At 39.7% G+C, this 17,312-nt stretch overlaps 1 protein-coding gene across 1 annotated transcript in view; it reads left to right on the top strand.

Annotated features, from left to right (window-relative positions):
- The first annotated feature begins 9,278 nt into the window (after positions 1 to 9,278).
- The window catches only part of peli1b (pellino E3 ubiquitin protein ligase 1b), a 41,565-nt gene continuing 33,531 nt past the window's right edge, over positions 9,279 to 17,312 (top strand). The window contains exon 1 of the mRNA XM_080481338.1: positions 9,279 to 9,694. The gene's annotated coding sequence lies outside the window, so the exon portion shown is untranslated. The remainder of the gene's footprint in view (positions 9,695 to 17,312) is intronic.

Genomic DNA, 17,312 nt, shown 5'->3' with positions numbered 1-17,312 from the left:
GGCTGGTGCCAGTGTTTTGAAATCTTATCAGGAAGGAGGTTATGTCTGCTCCACCGCCCTGTGTGTGATTAAACAATGCTGTTACTAGGCGAGGAGTTTCCTTCTGCTTCATTCTATAGCAAAACAACATCTGGAATATATCACAGAGCAGAGTGCAACATCTGTGAAGAAGCAGAAGTAACTTTCTCAATCACACACACAGAGATACATAGATCACGCAAAACATTAGAACCACTTGCCCTATATTGGCAAATATTCTCTTTTTGAAACCAAAACAGCCTTGACAGGTCAAGGAATGGACTCCGATGGACCTCTGAAGGTGATCTGTGGTATCTGCACCAAGATGTAAGCAGTAAATCATTTAAGTCCTGAAAGTATTGAGACTTCATGCTTATTTATCCAGCACATTACATGATCGTTTCATTGATTTTAGATGTAGATGAACTATTTTTGTTTTGATGCATGGTGCATTATCCTGTTGAAAGAGGCCACTTCAATCAGGTGATATTGGTTCCACCAAAGGGTTCCCATGGTCTCCAACTGAGTCAAAGAAACACCCACATGAATGGCAAGACCAAGAGTTTCCCAGCAGAACACTGATCAAGGCATGGTACTTTTGTCACCTTGACTTCTCACAATTATGCAACCTGGTGCCACATGATCCTCAGGTAAGAGACCCACTGACAACTGGCCATCCACATGCTGTTAAAGAAAACATGATACTTTTAAAACCAGCATTAACTTCTTTTTTTTTTTTTGCAGTTTAGTGTTTATTGGACCTTTCCTTCTCACATGCATCAATGAGCCTTGATCGCCCAAGATTCTGTCTCTAGGCCAATGCTTTTACTTCCTTGGACCGCTTTTGATGGATCTTTACTGCTGAGGACCGAGAACAACCCACAAGAGCTGCAGTTTTTGTGATCCTCTGACGTAGTCGTCTAGCCAGCACATTCTGGAGCTTGTCAAACTTGCTGAAATCCTTATTTTTGACAATTTTTTTCCGCTTTCAACACACCGACTTTGAGGACAAAATGTTCAGATGGTGCTTTGTCCCATCCACAATGATCATAATGTTATGGCTGATTAGTGTGTGTCACTGTGTAACTTTTGTTTTCTTTTTCCAGTTGGACAAATCCCTTTTTGTCAGGCAATGCCGGTTCCACAACACGTCCTCTCACAATGCTGTTGAGCATACAATGCAGGACACGCGAACATAAAACAGGACTGAAGTCTGCCAGTTTGAAAATAACTCAGTCTTTAAAAACCGGCACACTCAAACGCTCACACACACGTTTGATTCATTTGGTCGAGTCACCCCGTGTGCCTGCGTTGTGATATGCTAAACATTCTGTAAACATTACCCAGTGCATGGTTACTGTCACCATGGCAGCCTGACAACAGCGCGTAGCCCGGCCCCTCAAACACGGGACAGTAGTGTTATTTAATATTTGGCTACACATGAGCACAGCATGTTTCTATCACATAATCCTGTCACACCAGCGAAGACTTCTCCATCCTGACTCCCTCGTGCAGCTGAACGCAGCCCAGCTGTTGCTATGTTTCGGTCTTATCGCACAACAACAACAAAGGATAAAATGCTCGCAGAGAACAGGCTGCCCCGGGTGCAATCCCACACACTTTGTCCACTGTCCCGCATCTCACAGGACCCGAAGCAGTGGCTTTTGCAGAGAATTGGGTCGCTTACATCATAATAGGGAAACATATTGAGCTAAGGAAGTCGGGGTAAAAACAGATCTGTGCGTGACTGTAGCTCAGGAGACTGGTGTCAACATGAGACTTCAGCCAGTGAGAGGATTAAAGCATGCTATTTGGAAGCGCATCTCACCTAAACAGAGGTTAAAAATGCAGATCGGATTTTAGGGGGAGTGGTTTTACTTGCGTAACAGGTACTCTCAAACACCTCAGGTCACATGTCAGTCTCTCTTTGAGAGAGCAATAACTGACTCACCTCACTCACTTAGACACTTAAACTTACAGAGTTGTGCAATCGATGCAGTGAAAACTCTTTTTGCACCTCGATTGACCAGAATCGCAACTTCAAGGACAGAAGTCCTTTAATTTATCTGTTTGCCAGGGTTCATTTTCATTTTCAACAATATGACATGTTCATTGTGTCATTACAACATTTTGAATAGAGCCACAGTTCTAGTCATTGTATAGTAGTAGCAGCAGTAGTAGTAGTAGTAATAGTAGTAGTAGTAGTAGTAGTAGAAATAGAAGGCGTAATGTGCGGAGTAACAATGATAGTAGTAGTAGTATAAGTAGTAATAACAATAAGAGGTGGTGGAGAAGTAATAGTAGCATAGCTCTATAGGAAAAGTAGTAGACATATTGCAGTTCTAGTAGAGGTAGTTGTCGTCATAATAGTAGTAGTAGTTGCAGCAGCATAAGTATGGGTATGATAATAATGGTTCTAGAAGTAGTAGTAGTAGTAGTTCTTGTTACTTGTTGAAGGGAGAAGGAGTGGTAGCAGTCTTAGGACTAGCTGGACAAGTAGTGGGGTATTATTAGTAGTAGACAGGCAACAAATGTACCAGGTTACGAGAATGAAGCTTACATAATTAAATTATTTGCACATAGTTAATGCTTGACAGAACAAAGTAGAGCTGCTTTCAATTTGAGAACTTGTGTGCACGTGTGTTTAACATTTTCTTTATTGATCGTAACGTATGTTATTTGCTTTTATCATGCTATGATCCTGTAAATCATCTATGACTTATTGTTTGGCAAATAGTAGTTATAGTAGTTTTGATCGAACTTGGAGGGGAATGAATATATGTCATCGCAATGTAAAACACGTGTCAGAAAGACAAGGAAATTCTGTATTTGATTATACTTGTTTCACTTACCGTACTTTGTGGGGAATCAGTGTATTGATGGAGTCCAACTAACTTTACAAGAACCAAAAACACCTGAATTTTATATATTTCTAAGGGATACGAAATGGTTTTTATGGCAAAGGTTCAGTTTGAGTGAGGTTTGAGCTGAAGTTAGAAGGCATGAAATTACAATGCACATTTTGATTGCTCTTATTTATATTGTTGATATTTAATTTACTCTTCAAAATATAATAGATATTTAGAAAATTGGGAGTGAGGGGCTTCATACTATGTATGTAAGTAGGAATTATAGAGCATAAGTTTAATCAAAATCAAACCGTGTGTATTTGTGCGTGCGTGTGTGTGTGTGTGTGTGTGTGTGTGTGTGTGTGTGTGTGTGTGTGTGTGTGTGTGTGTGTGTGTGTGTGTGTGTGTGCATGCTTTCATTGCTGTTGCAGGGAACCGAATCACATAGTCACAGTATGGGAGATTTGTATTCTATGTGAGTAAGAAAACGGTCTCCCATTAGGAAAATCATAAAATTTTCAGGCCAAGTCATCTTTTAGGTCAGTGATTCTCAACCTTGGGGTCTCATCCTCCATGGAGGTCACGAGAGGATTTCAGGCGGTCACCAGATGATTGTGGAAACAATATTAATCGGCATAAGAAATTTCAATTGGCGCGACTTTAAGGAGGGAGTAATTTCACTCGCTCACTCTCTCATAGTTAATTTTATCAATAGAGTTTGAATGAGTTGAATTATGTCTGCTTGAGATTCTGTTCAGACACACAGTGGATCAAAACGAAACAAAGAAGAAGCTGAATTTGGTTTTATATTAATAATGGTTGACAACTGGCAATTACTGGCAAATACATTATTATTGGAAGACATTAAAATACAGAATAAGACTGGAAAAGCGGAAAGTATTTTTTTTTTCACTTTCAAAGAACAAATGGTTGAAACTATGATTTAGTCATGATTTATAGAGTGTGAAAAGAAAACTACCAGCGGGATCCGTGGAGTACCTGCAGGTTGTAATCAGACCACACGCACCATCTGTGTGTGTGTGTGTGTGTGTGTGTGTATGTGTCTCTGTGTCTACATTTTTCATCATTTCCTGATGCTTCACACAGGAGTGCAGCCCAGTGGAGCTTGGAAAGAGAAGCTCTTGTCAAAACATCCATCAGGAGCGGGGCGAACTGGCTGCATCGCCTTCACTCGGGGAATCAAAGGAAGGTGTGTCTCCTGCTGCTTTTCAAGCCCTGCAAACGTCCAGGAGACGTGTTGGTGCTGTAACTGTGGCAACGTAAACAAGACGTTTCAAACACTGATTAAAATATGTGCAAAGATTATGCAAGGCGTGTGCAGAGAAAAGTGTGTGTGTGTGTGTGTGTGTGTGTGTGTGTGTGTGTGTGTGTGTGTGTGTGTGTGTGTGTGTGTGTGTGTGTGTGTGTGTGTGTGTGTGTGTGTGTGTGTGTGTGTGTGTGTGTGTGTGTGTGTGTGTGTGCACATGTACACACGCACACATGGTTTCTTAAAATTTCTTAATGTCTTAAAGGGCAGAACCCTAGTCGAGCGCCTTGGAAAGTACTTTTGCAACACTTACTCCTGGCATCACATGTAAAAGTGGCAGCAGCAGCAGCGGGAGCAGGCGTGTATTTAATTAGCAAACGTTAGCATGGGTTTTACAACGTCTCACAAGTGTAAAAATAAGCTTGTCTCTATGTGCATGTGTGATCGCCATGAGGAAAGCTGAGTTGTGTTTAATCGGTTCTTGGCCTCACCTGATTTTTCCACTCATTCTCACTTTGGAGGAGCCATCTCAAGCCAAGTATAGCTTTTATGGATTCCCATACTCACACATACACACATGCAGGCACGCACGCACGCACGCACGCACGCACACACACACACACACACACACACACACACACACACACACACACACACACACACACACACGCACACGCGCGCACACGTGCACGCACGCATACATGTCATGAACAAAATGTCTTCTGGTATAACTCATCTTCCAGGAGTCAAAAATATACATACACAGCTGGAGCTGGAGACTTTGGTGGTGTTGTTTGCTTCACATCTGGGACGGATTTACTTCTCTAGTCTTTAGACAGAGAAAGGTCATTTGAGTGACTTTTGTTCGGTGCACATTTAATGCCACCCGTTTCTCTTTATTCAAATAATTTAATAGACATTACACAACATTCTCCAGTTTGTTGATCATATGCGCCGCTACGTTTTGTTAAAGTCTTGGAAAGTGCACACATGTCCCTCTTACTGTGGGAGTGGAAGCCATGCTGTTTTTGTATTGTTTGTTGGAACCAGTCTGGTTACTTGTGTGCTTTTTTAGTACTTAGTTGGAATAACAAACTTATCTCCCTGAGGATGACTATGCAGTATTATATAACAGGATTTAGAAAAAATTTCTAGAGGATCCTCAAGATTAATGATTTTGTTTGTTTTCTTTGCATTTTCTGCTTTTATTAGTGACTGGTGGGTTGTTACATGTGTCTTTGCCACAAACAAACAACAAACAGCTGACTTAGACCTTAACCAGCCTTACCAGCTGAAGCACCAGCTGGCTTTAATACCAATGTGAAGTTAAAAGAGGTTTACTTTTGGTTTATGTTCCTTCTCTAAACTACTTTTTTAAATGCTGATCAGGCAAATTTTTATAGAGTTTAGTTCATTGAGAAATACTTTTCATGCATTTTTTTGTGGGAATTACACTCTGCTGGATGTATAGGATCAAAAACACATTTTATCAGAGGAGTAACTTAGGTTGAACAGTTCAGAGATGAAGCTGAAGGGGTCACGGTGACTGTAACAGTAGAGAAGGCGGAAGCCAGGGTGAGACGGAGGCAGATGATCTGCTATAGTGACTCCTGAAGGCAGCAGAAGAAATACATAGAAGAAAAACACCTTTATGCATTAAATGAAAAACGTAACACAATGCTCATATTAAAGACATCTGAAGTACTTAAAAAAAAATTGACTTGAGAAAAGGCAGAAACTGTCCCAATATTTACATTTATACAAATAATTGTCATTGGACTGGGTTATACTGATCGAAACCATACATAACTTGTTTTTATTAGCCTGGAATCTTAGTGCCATATGCTGCTTTAGATTGGATTAAGCCTTTAGGATGTTGCAGTGGTCAGATACTCTGATCACGACTACTGGGTGAAGATTCCATTCTGGTTATTTGGTTTCTCCCAAAGCCCATAAGCATGTATTTGAGGTTAGTCAGTGACTGAAAGGTAATGTGTGATTGTCTGACAGTCTGATGCAGGCCCCCTTTAGATTATATTTTCAAGGGAAAATAGTAAACTTTTGTTGTGTTTCAACTGTTTATTTATACATTCGGAGTCAGTGAAAATAGAGCTTTTTAAAATGACTTCCAGAATACTACAACGTCATTCTCTGTCTCTGTAAAAACGCTGAGTACTGCACATGCAATCTACGGTCACAATATAAAGCTCTATTGCACAGGAGATCGACAATAACAGTGGAGAACTTCAGAGTGTTGTTTGTTCTGCTCACTCTTTTGAGTTTAAAAGCTCTTCTCCAACAAAGTGTACATTTACTACACCATCATCTGGATCTCATGACACATTTTTTAGACACACCAGGTACCTAGTGGCCTATATGTCAAGGAAAGAAGGTTTGAAAAAAGCTTGAATGTTCACATTGTACGGTTCCCTGCATACATGAAATACAGGAATGCAAAAACAATGCTGTGTACAGTTAAACGGGGCCATAGTCAGCTGGGAGAGGCTCCACATCCGCAATTAGATGAGGCAGAGGAATGAATGTATGGCTTCGGAAGAATGGATTCGGTTTAAATCATTCATACCATGTCAAAGTAACATGTGGTATACTGTGGTACATCTGATATAATAAACATGATTTCATAGTCAGGAAACATAAACTCTTTCATATCAACACATGGACAAACCGAATTCTGCAGGGAGGGATAAAAACAGTGGTGTCAGCAGCACTGACAATTATACAAGACCTGTTTCATCCAGTAAGGTCCACCCAGGCTGAAAGTTTAAGCACTCGTGGTATGTGAGGTATTTTCAAGGAAAGTGAGCATGAAAGGCATATGAGGAAGAGAGTCATGCATGTCTGAGGGGCATGAATCTCACAGGTTCACATCAAAGTGGAGGCACTAAGGCAGAAGGAGCGGCCGAGGGCCTCAGAGGTGTTCAAGCTGAGTTCATACTGTATTCTTTTATCCGTCAGTTCAAATCAGGTCACTTTCTACAGGTGTGAGGCTTCAGTTGGTTAGACTGGGCGAAGCACTGCAATAAGACCAGTACTTGATATGTAGCTTGCATACTCAAACGCTTACAAGTGTACAAAGACTAAAATGAATGCAGTTATTGAAAAAGATTCCAATCATTATGGGATTGCAATGAAATGTTAAGGTTCAGACTAAATAAAATCGATCAACACATTTGAAGATAACATTTTTATACCTGTATCTGTTAGTGGAACTGTAATTGCAATCATATATGGACCTCAAGGTAGTTCAAAACCAATTTCTATATAGTCAAATGGAAAGAAGGACAATCCAACTAGTGTAGAGTCTGGAAAGTACTTCATTTTTGTTCACAGCTGTTTTAAAATCAACAGAAACACATTTTACAAATTTGCACCGTTAACACAAGAATTCAAAAAAAGATGCTTTCACCCTTGAGTCTTTCTGAGTAGCTTGGTAGTTCAGAGAAACGCTGCTACAGGATCAATCATCAGCATGTAATTGTGGTGATTTCTTTCTTTGAGTGATGGACTTGATAATGCCACCTTTAGCATCTGCACCAACATTCTTAATGGCAGGTCGTAACCATTTCTCATACATAGCTTTCTTGTCAATATAGTCCAAGAAAACCAGTCACTCTCCACATCAACACAGCAAAAATGCAGTAACTCTGAGCAGATCTAGAAGACATGAGCTTTATCCCCAATGCTCTCAGGCTTGTCTAAAAATGAATGACTGAATGATTTTGTTTTTGGATAACAACAATCACAGGGACTAGTATATACTGTAGTTATGCAGAATTAATGTATGAGGATACCTGGTATCAATCACTAGCATCGTTGCGTGAAGAACTGCTATGTTGTGGTTGTTGTTGTTGTCGTTACTGAAAGGTTTCCACTTTGGGTCCTTGTGGAAGGCATAAAGACCTCCCCAGGCACTGCACTGTGGCAGCTCCCCAGTCCCAGTAACTATGAATAGGTTGGTTTAAATCCCAAAAACTAATTGGATCTCTAAGGAGATCAGTAAAGTATGTCAAATCTTGACAGAAAATGACAGATACAATTTATTTATTTATTTATTTATTTATTTATTTATTTATTTATTTATTTATTTATTTATTTATTTATTTATTTGATTATTTATTTGTTTATGGGGCTGTTTATTATCATATTTCCTTTTTTTAAAAACTATATAAACTATAAACTAAAGCAAAATAAAGAAATTGAAATGTTCACAGCCAGTGTGAAACACCTTTTTGTCATTGCACCTGCTACTTTTTAGATGGTGACTGTAACAAAATCACTTTGTACCTGGTCATTAAATCATTTTAAGAACTTAATTTATTGCCTGTTATTAACATGTAAACAAGAACAAATCAAAACCCACCCACTGCCACCTCAAGTCAGGAAAAAGAGAGATTTGTACACCTGCATGTTCATTGTCATGTTTCATCCAGTATGAAAGGCATCCAGCTAGTCATTCCATATGACAGTCAAGCTATTTTTTGTTCATTTCTGCATCGTCCTTCTTTAAATAATTGAGAAAATGATGCAAACTTCTAAGAAAATAACGTTTTTGGATCAAAATTAATTATAGATTTCAAAGAGACTGGTAAACGTAAATAAAAGAATGAAGAATTAAAAAATATCAAATGTTAATAAACATATATGCATACTTATATTATTTATTTATTTGTCAAAATTCATTTATTTTTATTTTTGCAATGACAAATAACAATAAACAACCCCCAAAACAACAATCAAGCAAGCAAACAAACTACTACAACTACCACTACTACTACTACTACTACCACTACTACTACTACTACTACTACTACTACTACTAACAACAACAAAAACAACAACAATAACAATAATAATAATAACAATAATAATAACAATAATAATAATAATAATAATAATAATAATAATAATAATAATAATAATAATAATAATAATAATGATAATAATAATAATAATTGCTTACAGGTATTTGTCCATCTAATCAAAATTAAATCCTATAGTAATAATAATAATTTATTTAATTTGTGGCCGTTCCCGTAGCAGCTACAGATGAACTACAACTCCCAGCTCCCTTTGCGGCTGCGGCCCGGCCACCCCCTCTCAGTGCGCATGCACGGGGGCGGTGTAGGAGCAAGACGCTCAGTGTGTGTTTACGTTGAGATGCTCACAACAAAGGACAGCGCACCGCGGAGAGGCTGTCATTTAAACACTGCTCCGTGCGGGGAGCGTCTTTAACTCACAACTCCACTAAAGACGGGGACAAATAACACACATATTCTCTGGCTTCCATTTTATTTTTTCCCCCTGCTTCGTTTTTAATTCAAAAGCAGCTCACATGAGGAGAAATTAGGACGAAATTTCGTTTGTTTTTTTTGGGTTTTTTTTAGTGTGTATGTGCACTGGTTGTGGAGGGACGTTAGCTACAGCCTGCTAGCCTCCGCAAGTTGTGGGAAAAGAAGGCAAAACCTGGGGGCAAAAAACACTTAGCTCTGGCCGAGCGGAGACTTGAGGACAATAAGAGGACTTCATCATTGATAACACAGTGAGTACACGTTTCAGAGCCACCTGACTCCGCTCCACAATGGCGATAGTAAACGTGAGGGGGGCTAATTCAGCGCTAGCCTCTCTGTGAATTAACTGTCACCTGCTTTGTCCTGCTGGACCTTTAATCCTGCAACTTTGCCTCGTCCACAAGCGTCCTATCACTCAGAAAGCTAGTCGGGAGAGGCAGTGCTGCTGCTGCAGAGTAGTAAAGATCTTTGTCAAGTGCACACACTCTCTCGTGCACCTGTTTTGACTTTATCTGTATGGACATCAGAGATAAAGCTGGCGCTGACTCTCTGTCTGCTGGTGTGGAGAGATGCGGGCGTTAGTTTACACCACATCCAGTCTGCATGCTGACATGTCACGGAGAGAAAGAGGACATTGCCTGATAAGGAATTAAGCAAATGCAAGCGACTCTGGACCGTACTAAGGCTTGATTGCCAGTTAACGACGCCCCCCCCTACCCTCCCCATTCTCTTTCTTCTTTTTCTTCCATCACATGAACACCTCGGTGTATTTCCCCCCATTCTCTTCCTCGTGCTGTCCCTTTCCTCCTCCTGTGCGGGTTTGCGATGAGAGTAGAGATCTCACCATTGACTTCTTTGTTGGAAATGTCCATTAAAAAGACAGACATGCATTGAGTCACCAGCAGGATCCCCCACACCCAACAAAAAGTATGCTCATATTCTGGTCAGATATTCACTTTTAAACTGTTGCAAATGTTCAATTAAACACCAGGACTTAAAAGAGAACGTTTATGACCTTCAGCACCACCTTCCAAGGATTACTTGATGTCCACTCACAGGCTACAAAAAATGGGTACAATTATAGAATCTAATGTGATAAAAAACTTTAAATTCTAGTTTTGTTTGAGGTTATCAGAAAATCGCGAACCCTTTAAAAAAAAAAAAAAAAAAAAAAAAAAAGGGCTCCTGCTTGTGAATTATATATCCTCATGTTCTAATAGTCTGTGGGGTCTCTGCTCTCGTTTTGCGGGAAAGTTTGTGTTTTTGGCTTGAACTGGCAGAGAGCTCGCATCTGAAATGTGGTGAGTGGGTTGAAGGAATGACACTTCATAGATTTTGGCATTTGGTCATTGATGTGGTTGGTGTTGGGAGTTTTGTTTGGAGCATGTAAAAATGGCTTATATTTTCTTGTAGCCAAGTTTCTCCTGTTTAATTAGATGTGTAACATCACAGTATTTTCTAGAGTATGGCTTTGTTTTGTATGGTTTGTGGCAAAGTTTTTTTTGTTTTGCATTTAACTGATTTCTATATATTATTTGTCAAACTTTTACACAATATATATGACAATCATATTGTGTAACCTGGATGACAGTTTGCTCTTGCTTTGGTTAGAAGGGGGATTGAAAAATGCAAAAAGTCTTATTTCATATATCATGTCTTTTTAATAGTCTCAAAACTTAAACATTCAGTTGTTTTAAAACACTTTTTATTTTCTTTTTTCATGCGTTGTACAGTTTAGGAATGTATGCACATTTCTGTGTTCAGCCTCACACAGAAATACATTTTGTGTTTTCCTGTTATGTCTTTCAAGACATGAGGTTTCTGACACGATGCAGAAATAGTCACTGTCAAAATCTACTTTTAAATTGAGGTAACTATGATCTAGGAATAAACAGAAAAATAAATTTACAGCGGTTAACAATACAAGAGGACTTTTGAGGATTTTTCTGCAAATGTGTTATGAACAGATTTTGAAAAAAGAGCTACAGTTGACACTTTAGTGTAAAAAATAAAAGAACAAATGAGAACACACTAGCAACACAGCTTGAATGCAAATCTGTAAAACTGCTTGTCAAGAATTGTTTCAAAAGGAGTCTTGTGAGCCTTATCTCCTCAGCTGAAGTTACCAAAAGTAATTAGAAACACCTTTTCTAACAAACCTCATTTTCTTATTCAGTGGAATAACATCTGTTAACTAACTTAGAATATTTTAGGACTTTTTTTTTTCTCACTTTTGTGACACAAATCAACTTTTTTATTTTGCATTTACATATATAAATCAGACGGAAAGTGTGGAAGTGACTCACATCAAACACGTTTCACCCCACATAAAAAAAACTACAATAGAATTAGATGTACTATAAACGCACTGACAATATTATGCTTTTTTTTGCAACAAAGGAAGCTCTTCCATTCCATCTTTTATAGTCAGACTTGAACGATACATGATTAAATTGTTAAATGATACCCATCAACCCATAGTCACACATGCATTAAGCAGAGAACTAGTAGAGTTCTGTGTTGCAACCAGTGTCCTGCAAAAATAGCTTGTGCAGCAGACGCTGATGAATAATCTGAAGCCCGAACAGATCTGGATCTGTTGTAGGAAGCAGTGAACACAGTGCCACCCTGTTTTAATAAATGTTTACATTATAATTCTCTGAACAAAGCGTCCAGCCTCGCAGTACCATAAGTGGGGGGGGAAAAAAAGTACTCGCAGTGCTTTGGGTATGTTATGTAACAGTGGGGAGAGTGCAAGTATTGCACTTACTGATTTGCACATTTAACATAGGGTGTGTTGCCTGGAGGCCGGAGTGCGTCTGTGTTCTCCAGGCTGGTCCGGAGTCTCGGTTTCAGGGAGGAAATGTGATCCGATGGTGTCAGACGGGAGTGCAGAGGCAGCTCTGATGTCTTAATGGAGGCTCCATGCTGCCTGTATCCTTAGTAACCCGGTCTGTGGGGACACAGGCGGGCCTCCCAGTCTCGCCCTGGTCTGAACTGGACCACCACAGAAAACCCATAACCTCATTTCAGCAATTGGATTAAAATGCTTTCATATCAATTATAGATTCAGCTTTGTCTTTTATAGGGTGTGTGATCCAGTGTGGATGTGAAATTGTTTTGAAACACAACAACAGGATTACAAAGGTGCTTCCTACCCGTGTAAAAACTATGACTGTCAAAAGTAGTGTTTCTCATAAGTCCTAGTTAAGGTTATGATTGTAACCTTGGTTGTCCAATCACAGGCAAGATTCTTCGTATGAAGTTCTTAGCACATCTGAAACACAACTGCCTCATATTGAAAGCTATTAAATTAGAATAAATCCAGTCAGTCTAGGAGTGAAGTGGTTAAGTAGGGTTTTCTTACATCATTGCATGCGTGTATCGAGCATCGTAAGTTGGGAAGACGGGCCGAGAAAGAGACTATTCAGAATATTTAGGACTTGAGTGAATTAATGTTGTTGTCTCGTCTGCATTCTGAGCTCACTGTGATCTCTGTGTGGAGTTTCTTTTATTGCTTCTTCGCTCGGTGCTCAAAGCAGACTTTTTAGCCTTCGAGCACTTAGTGTTTTGTAAGTATGTTTGAGATTTTAACCAGCAAGTCAACAAAAGGCCAAGCAGCTGTGTGTGTTGGTACACTTTAAAACCTTGAAGGTTGAGATTGCCGTCGGAAAGAAAAGACTTTTTGTTTAGTGTTTGCAGTCATCGTCCACGTGCCTGCAGTGTGTGGATTGATTAGCGAGGGCCGGTGAGCTCGGCGGGTGTAATCGCCGGCACAGCTGAGCGGCGGCTTTCCCCCCGCTGTGTGTGAGAGGCTTGGCGCACGCCTCCCGGCCCGGCTTACTCGCTGCCGGGGCTGGTAAAGCGGCTGAAGTTTGTGCTGGGAGATTACGTCTGTCATGGAAAGTGGGTCAGACAGTGGGCACAATTTTATGGCCTTGTTTCTACAAGGTAGGAAATTAAAGAGGAGGGGGAGCATTAAAACCACCAGCGATTTTCCGTCGCTTCAGGGAGGCCGAGCTCGAGACAATTCACTTACGCTCTCCTGTTTGTCAGTTTGTTGCACATTTGCTAAAGAGGCAGTCATGAGTGACTTATTTTCATCCAGTGTATTATTTCGGGCTTTTGCAGCTTGGCCTGATATACGTCGCTTCAAGTGGCTCCTCGTTTTTACGTAAGTTGTTCAAAATACAAAGTTTGCAGGACTCGTAAAGCTGTAAAAGCTATATGTAGTTGTGAAACATCAAAGCTTCTATCCCACACCAACAAATGCCAAATATGCGAAGGATTTTACAAAATATCTCACGACATTCACAGGTTTGCCGCCTTTGCAGTGGGGTGTTGGCTCAGTGGTGAGTCGTCTTCTAACCACACGGTCGACGATCGATCGCCTTTCTTGACCTCATCATATGTCCAAAAGTCCTTGGGTAACAAACTGAACCCCAAAGTACTCCCAGTGGAGGTCAAACGCCTCATTTGGCAGCTATTGTCATTGGTGTGTCACTGTGTTTTAAGTTTTAAGAGCCTTGAGACTGTTGAAGCAGTAAAAAATATGTGATATTAATGTCCATCCATCCTTTTGTCCTTCTGGCTATCCATCCAGAAAGTTCGAGAAATGAGATATGATCTTTCAGCAGGTTGAGAAAATCCCTATATATATATTTTTTTTTTGTACTTGGCCCTGAGCAAGTCAGTTTGGTCTTCATCCAGGTTGTTTGTTTAACACCATTGCGACATTTGTGTAAAGTATGCAAAGTAGCATTTCAGTGTAATTCCGACTGAAAGTTTGCCCTATTTTTTTGCAAATTTTCTCATAATTCTGTGTCTCCCCGTTGTCACGAAATGTTGCCTCTCACTGAGGTTGGGGCTTCAGGTTGAAATTAAGCAAAGTCAGCGTTCAAAACATTGAGATGCGTCTTCTCACTCGGTTGCATTTTCAGGTAGTTCAGACACATCATTGCTTTGCTTTGAGAATCAATTTGTTTACACTTTACATGGCCAGAGTTTATACTTTCGATCTGTCTGACCATCCCATTACAGAGTGCCAATGCTACACTGGTCGGCTTCCTAGTTTATTTGTGTGCAAATAACCCATGTCCGTTGTCATGTAATTTTGAAAATATCAAACAGAAATGGAAGGCGACACAAATCTGATTTAATTCAGCAGAAGCATCAAAAAAGCTACTTTTTTGTTTTTGCATTTTGTGGGCTGACTGCAAAGCAGACTTAATGTTTGAACTCATAGAAAGTATAATGTCGAAGTTGCTGCATAAATTAATTAGCTACAAACCCAGGGAGCAGCTCAGTTCCTCCATTACGCTTCTGGAACTCACATGTAATAATAAAATGCCTCCCATAGGTCACGGCACATTACATTACCATATGAAATATGTAAACTCAAGTTATGGAGAAATTGGTTTATTGTAAAACACATGAATTATGGATGAATTGTGTCTCTAGAGCGTAATAGCTTTGACAAGTATGGAGATTTTTATAGTGAGAGATAAAAATACAAATTGCATACGTAAAGAGACCATACCTGAAAGTACACCTGCTTAGTAGCTGAGATTGCACAGCGATGTGTTGTCCTTTGTCATAACCTTACACCTCTAAGAAGACATTTTTTCATATTTCTCAGGGGTGAGTGTCGTCACTCCTTCATCAAAATCACACCCTTATTTCTCTGTTTTCTTCGGAGAAACTTTCTCTCACACACATAATACGTCAGCCAGTAGGCGATGCTCTCCTCCTCCTTTGAGAAAGGTTACCCTTCTTTTAATTTTACCACTCCACTTGGTCTCATAGCGCAGCCTGTTCCTGTGGGGATGTCAGTATCTCTTTGCATCACCAGAATCTTTTCACTTTTCGAGGCAGAAACTGAAAACGCTGTTGAGGTAAGCGTGGGAGAAAAGTTTGTCACAGTATCACCTTTCGTGGTTTCTTTTCCTGACTGTGTAGCTCGTTCAAAGAGGCAACTACACACACACACACACACACACACACACACACACACACACACACACACACACACACACACACACACACACACACACACACACACACACACACACACACACACACACACACTCGTATTCACATGGGGGCCTGTGATTATCAGCCCCCCTCTGATTGTGCTTCATCACCATTTCCTGCCTCACTTTCCAGCCTTCCTGTCTCAAATGAGCGTGTGTGTGTGTGTGTGTGTGTGTGTGTGTGTGTGTGTGTGTGTGTGTGTGTGTGTGTGTGTGTGTGTGTGTGTGTGTGTGTGTGTGTGTGTGTGTGTGTGTGTGTGTGTGTGTGTGTGTGTGTGTGTGTGTGTGTGCGCACAACACACATTCAATAATCAGTCAAGGGGTCCTCGTATTCAACAAAGCAAATTCTTGCTTAAAGTAGTTAAGATGTGACACATGGCTGAGGTCGGTGGCTCTTAAATGGACCTGGATACATGAAACTGTTGTTTAAAGCAAAATATTGACTCTAAATCCAACTTGTTTCCAAGTAGCAATGCTTTGTTTTATTCAAAAATACTTTTGAAAAGTTGCCAGCAGTTTGAACACAAGCAACATTAAAAGACTTATGTTCCCAAACTGTAACCGGGTACAGCACATCTTACAAAAACTCTTACCTCTGTAGAGAAATGTAACCTTCACCACGACTGCAGCAACCCAAACAGGAGCGGAATGGTGGCTGGAAAGATGAATAATTTAACTGTTAAAGTCTTTTTTTACCTGATGTTTCGGTGCACGAATAGTTGCTTTTGTTTAGCTTTAAAAAAGCAATAAAGCTTCTAAAACATAAAATGATACAACCCAATGTTCTTGCCAAGTACTGTGAATCATTAATTATAGGTGCTATAATTACCACTGTTTGGAAAGTACCTTCCTCTAGTGTAAAGTCACCTGCAGTGTTGTAGTTCACATTACAGTTGCTGTCATACTGACGGTGATAATTAAACTGAGTCATTCTTTCCCTTCTATTTCTACACTGTCCGTTGAGACCTATGAGCAAATATGGACAGTGAAATCATACTTTTTACAATTGCCAACATGTTGTTTTTTCCATGTATACCTATCAGGACGGAGTGACAAGACGTGGATATCTGATAACCAACCAACTTCCTGCTTTGAATGACCTGTCATGTGATTTTTGGATAGGCTGGTGTAACGTCGCATGTAAACAATGAGCATGGTGTGATTTGTGGTGACGTCAGTGTTTGCAGTCACACTGTGAATCTAGTATTTGTCTACGTTTTAGACCTGCCTGATTAGTTTTGCAAGTGGAATTTATATAAATACGACTCGCAAGTGAATCACTGTCAAACGTTTTGTATTTGTTTGCATGATGTATTTTCAGCTGATTATTTACATTAATAAACATGGTATTTTATCCACCACCTCTATTAACTCAAAATGAATTTTATTTATTTTTTTATATAGCAGCTGCATTCTTTTAATTGGAAGCTAAAAAAATAAAAAACATTAACTGACTGAAAATCAACTAAACTAAATCAATGTAGGCTCATTTTAATTACTTAGGTCATCTGCAACATTTTTTTGCATCATTTGACTTATCAGTGCGACATATTTTAGTTCTGTTATCGTTACCAATTGCTTTGGTGCATCCCCACCAAGATAACTTTTCTGTCTGTATAATAAATGCTTTCACTGAGTGCTTTACATGTCATGATTTAAACTGTGTGTAGAAAATGACACATGTCATAAATTTCTCAGTCTTAATCAAGCTTGCTAAAAGCGTAGCACACTGTGCAGCCATCATTTCTCTCGTTGGCTTTGTTTATGTGTCACTCTCAAACACTTTAGCTGAGAGGGTCACATTTGTGCTTTTCTCAGTGACTGTAATCATTCAGTC

Source organism: Lipophrys pholis, assembly GCF_963383615.2.
Source record: "Lipophrys pholis genome assembly, chromosome: 15".
NCBI classification, from domain to species: domain Eukaryota; kingdom Metazoa; phylum Chordata; class Actinopteri; order Blenniiformes; family Blenniidae; genus Lipophrys; species Lipophrys pholis.
This window is presented reverse-complemented; position numbering and strand designations above follow the sequence as displayed.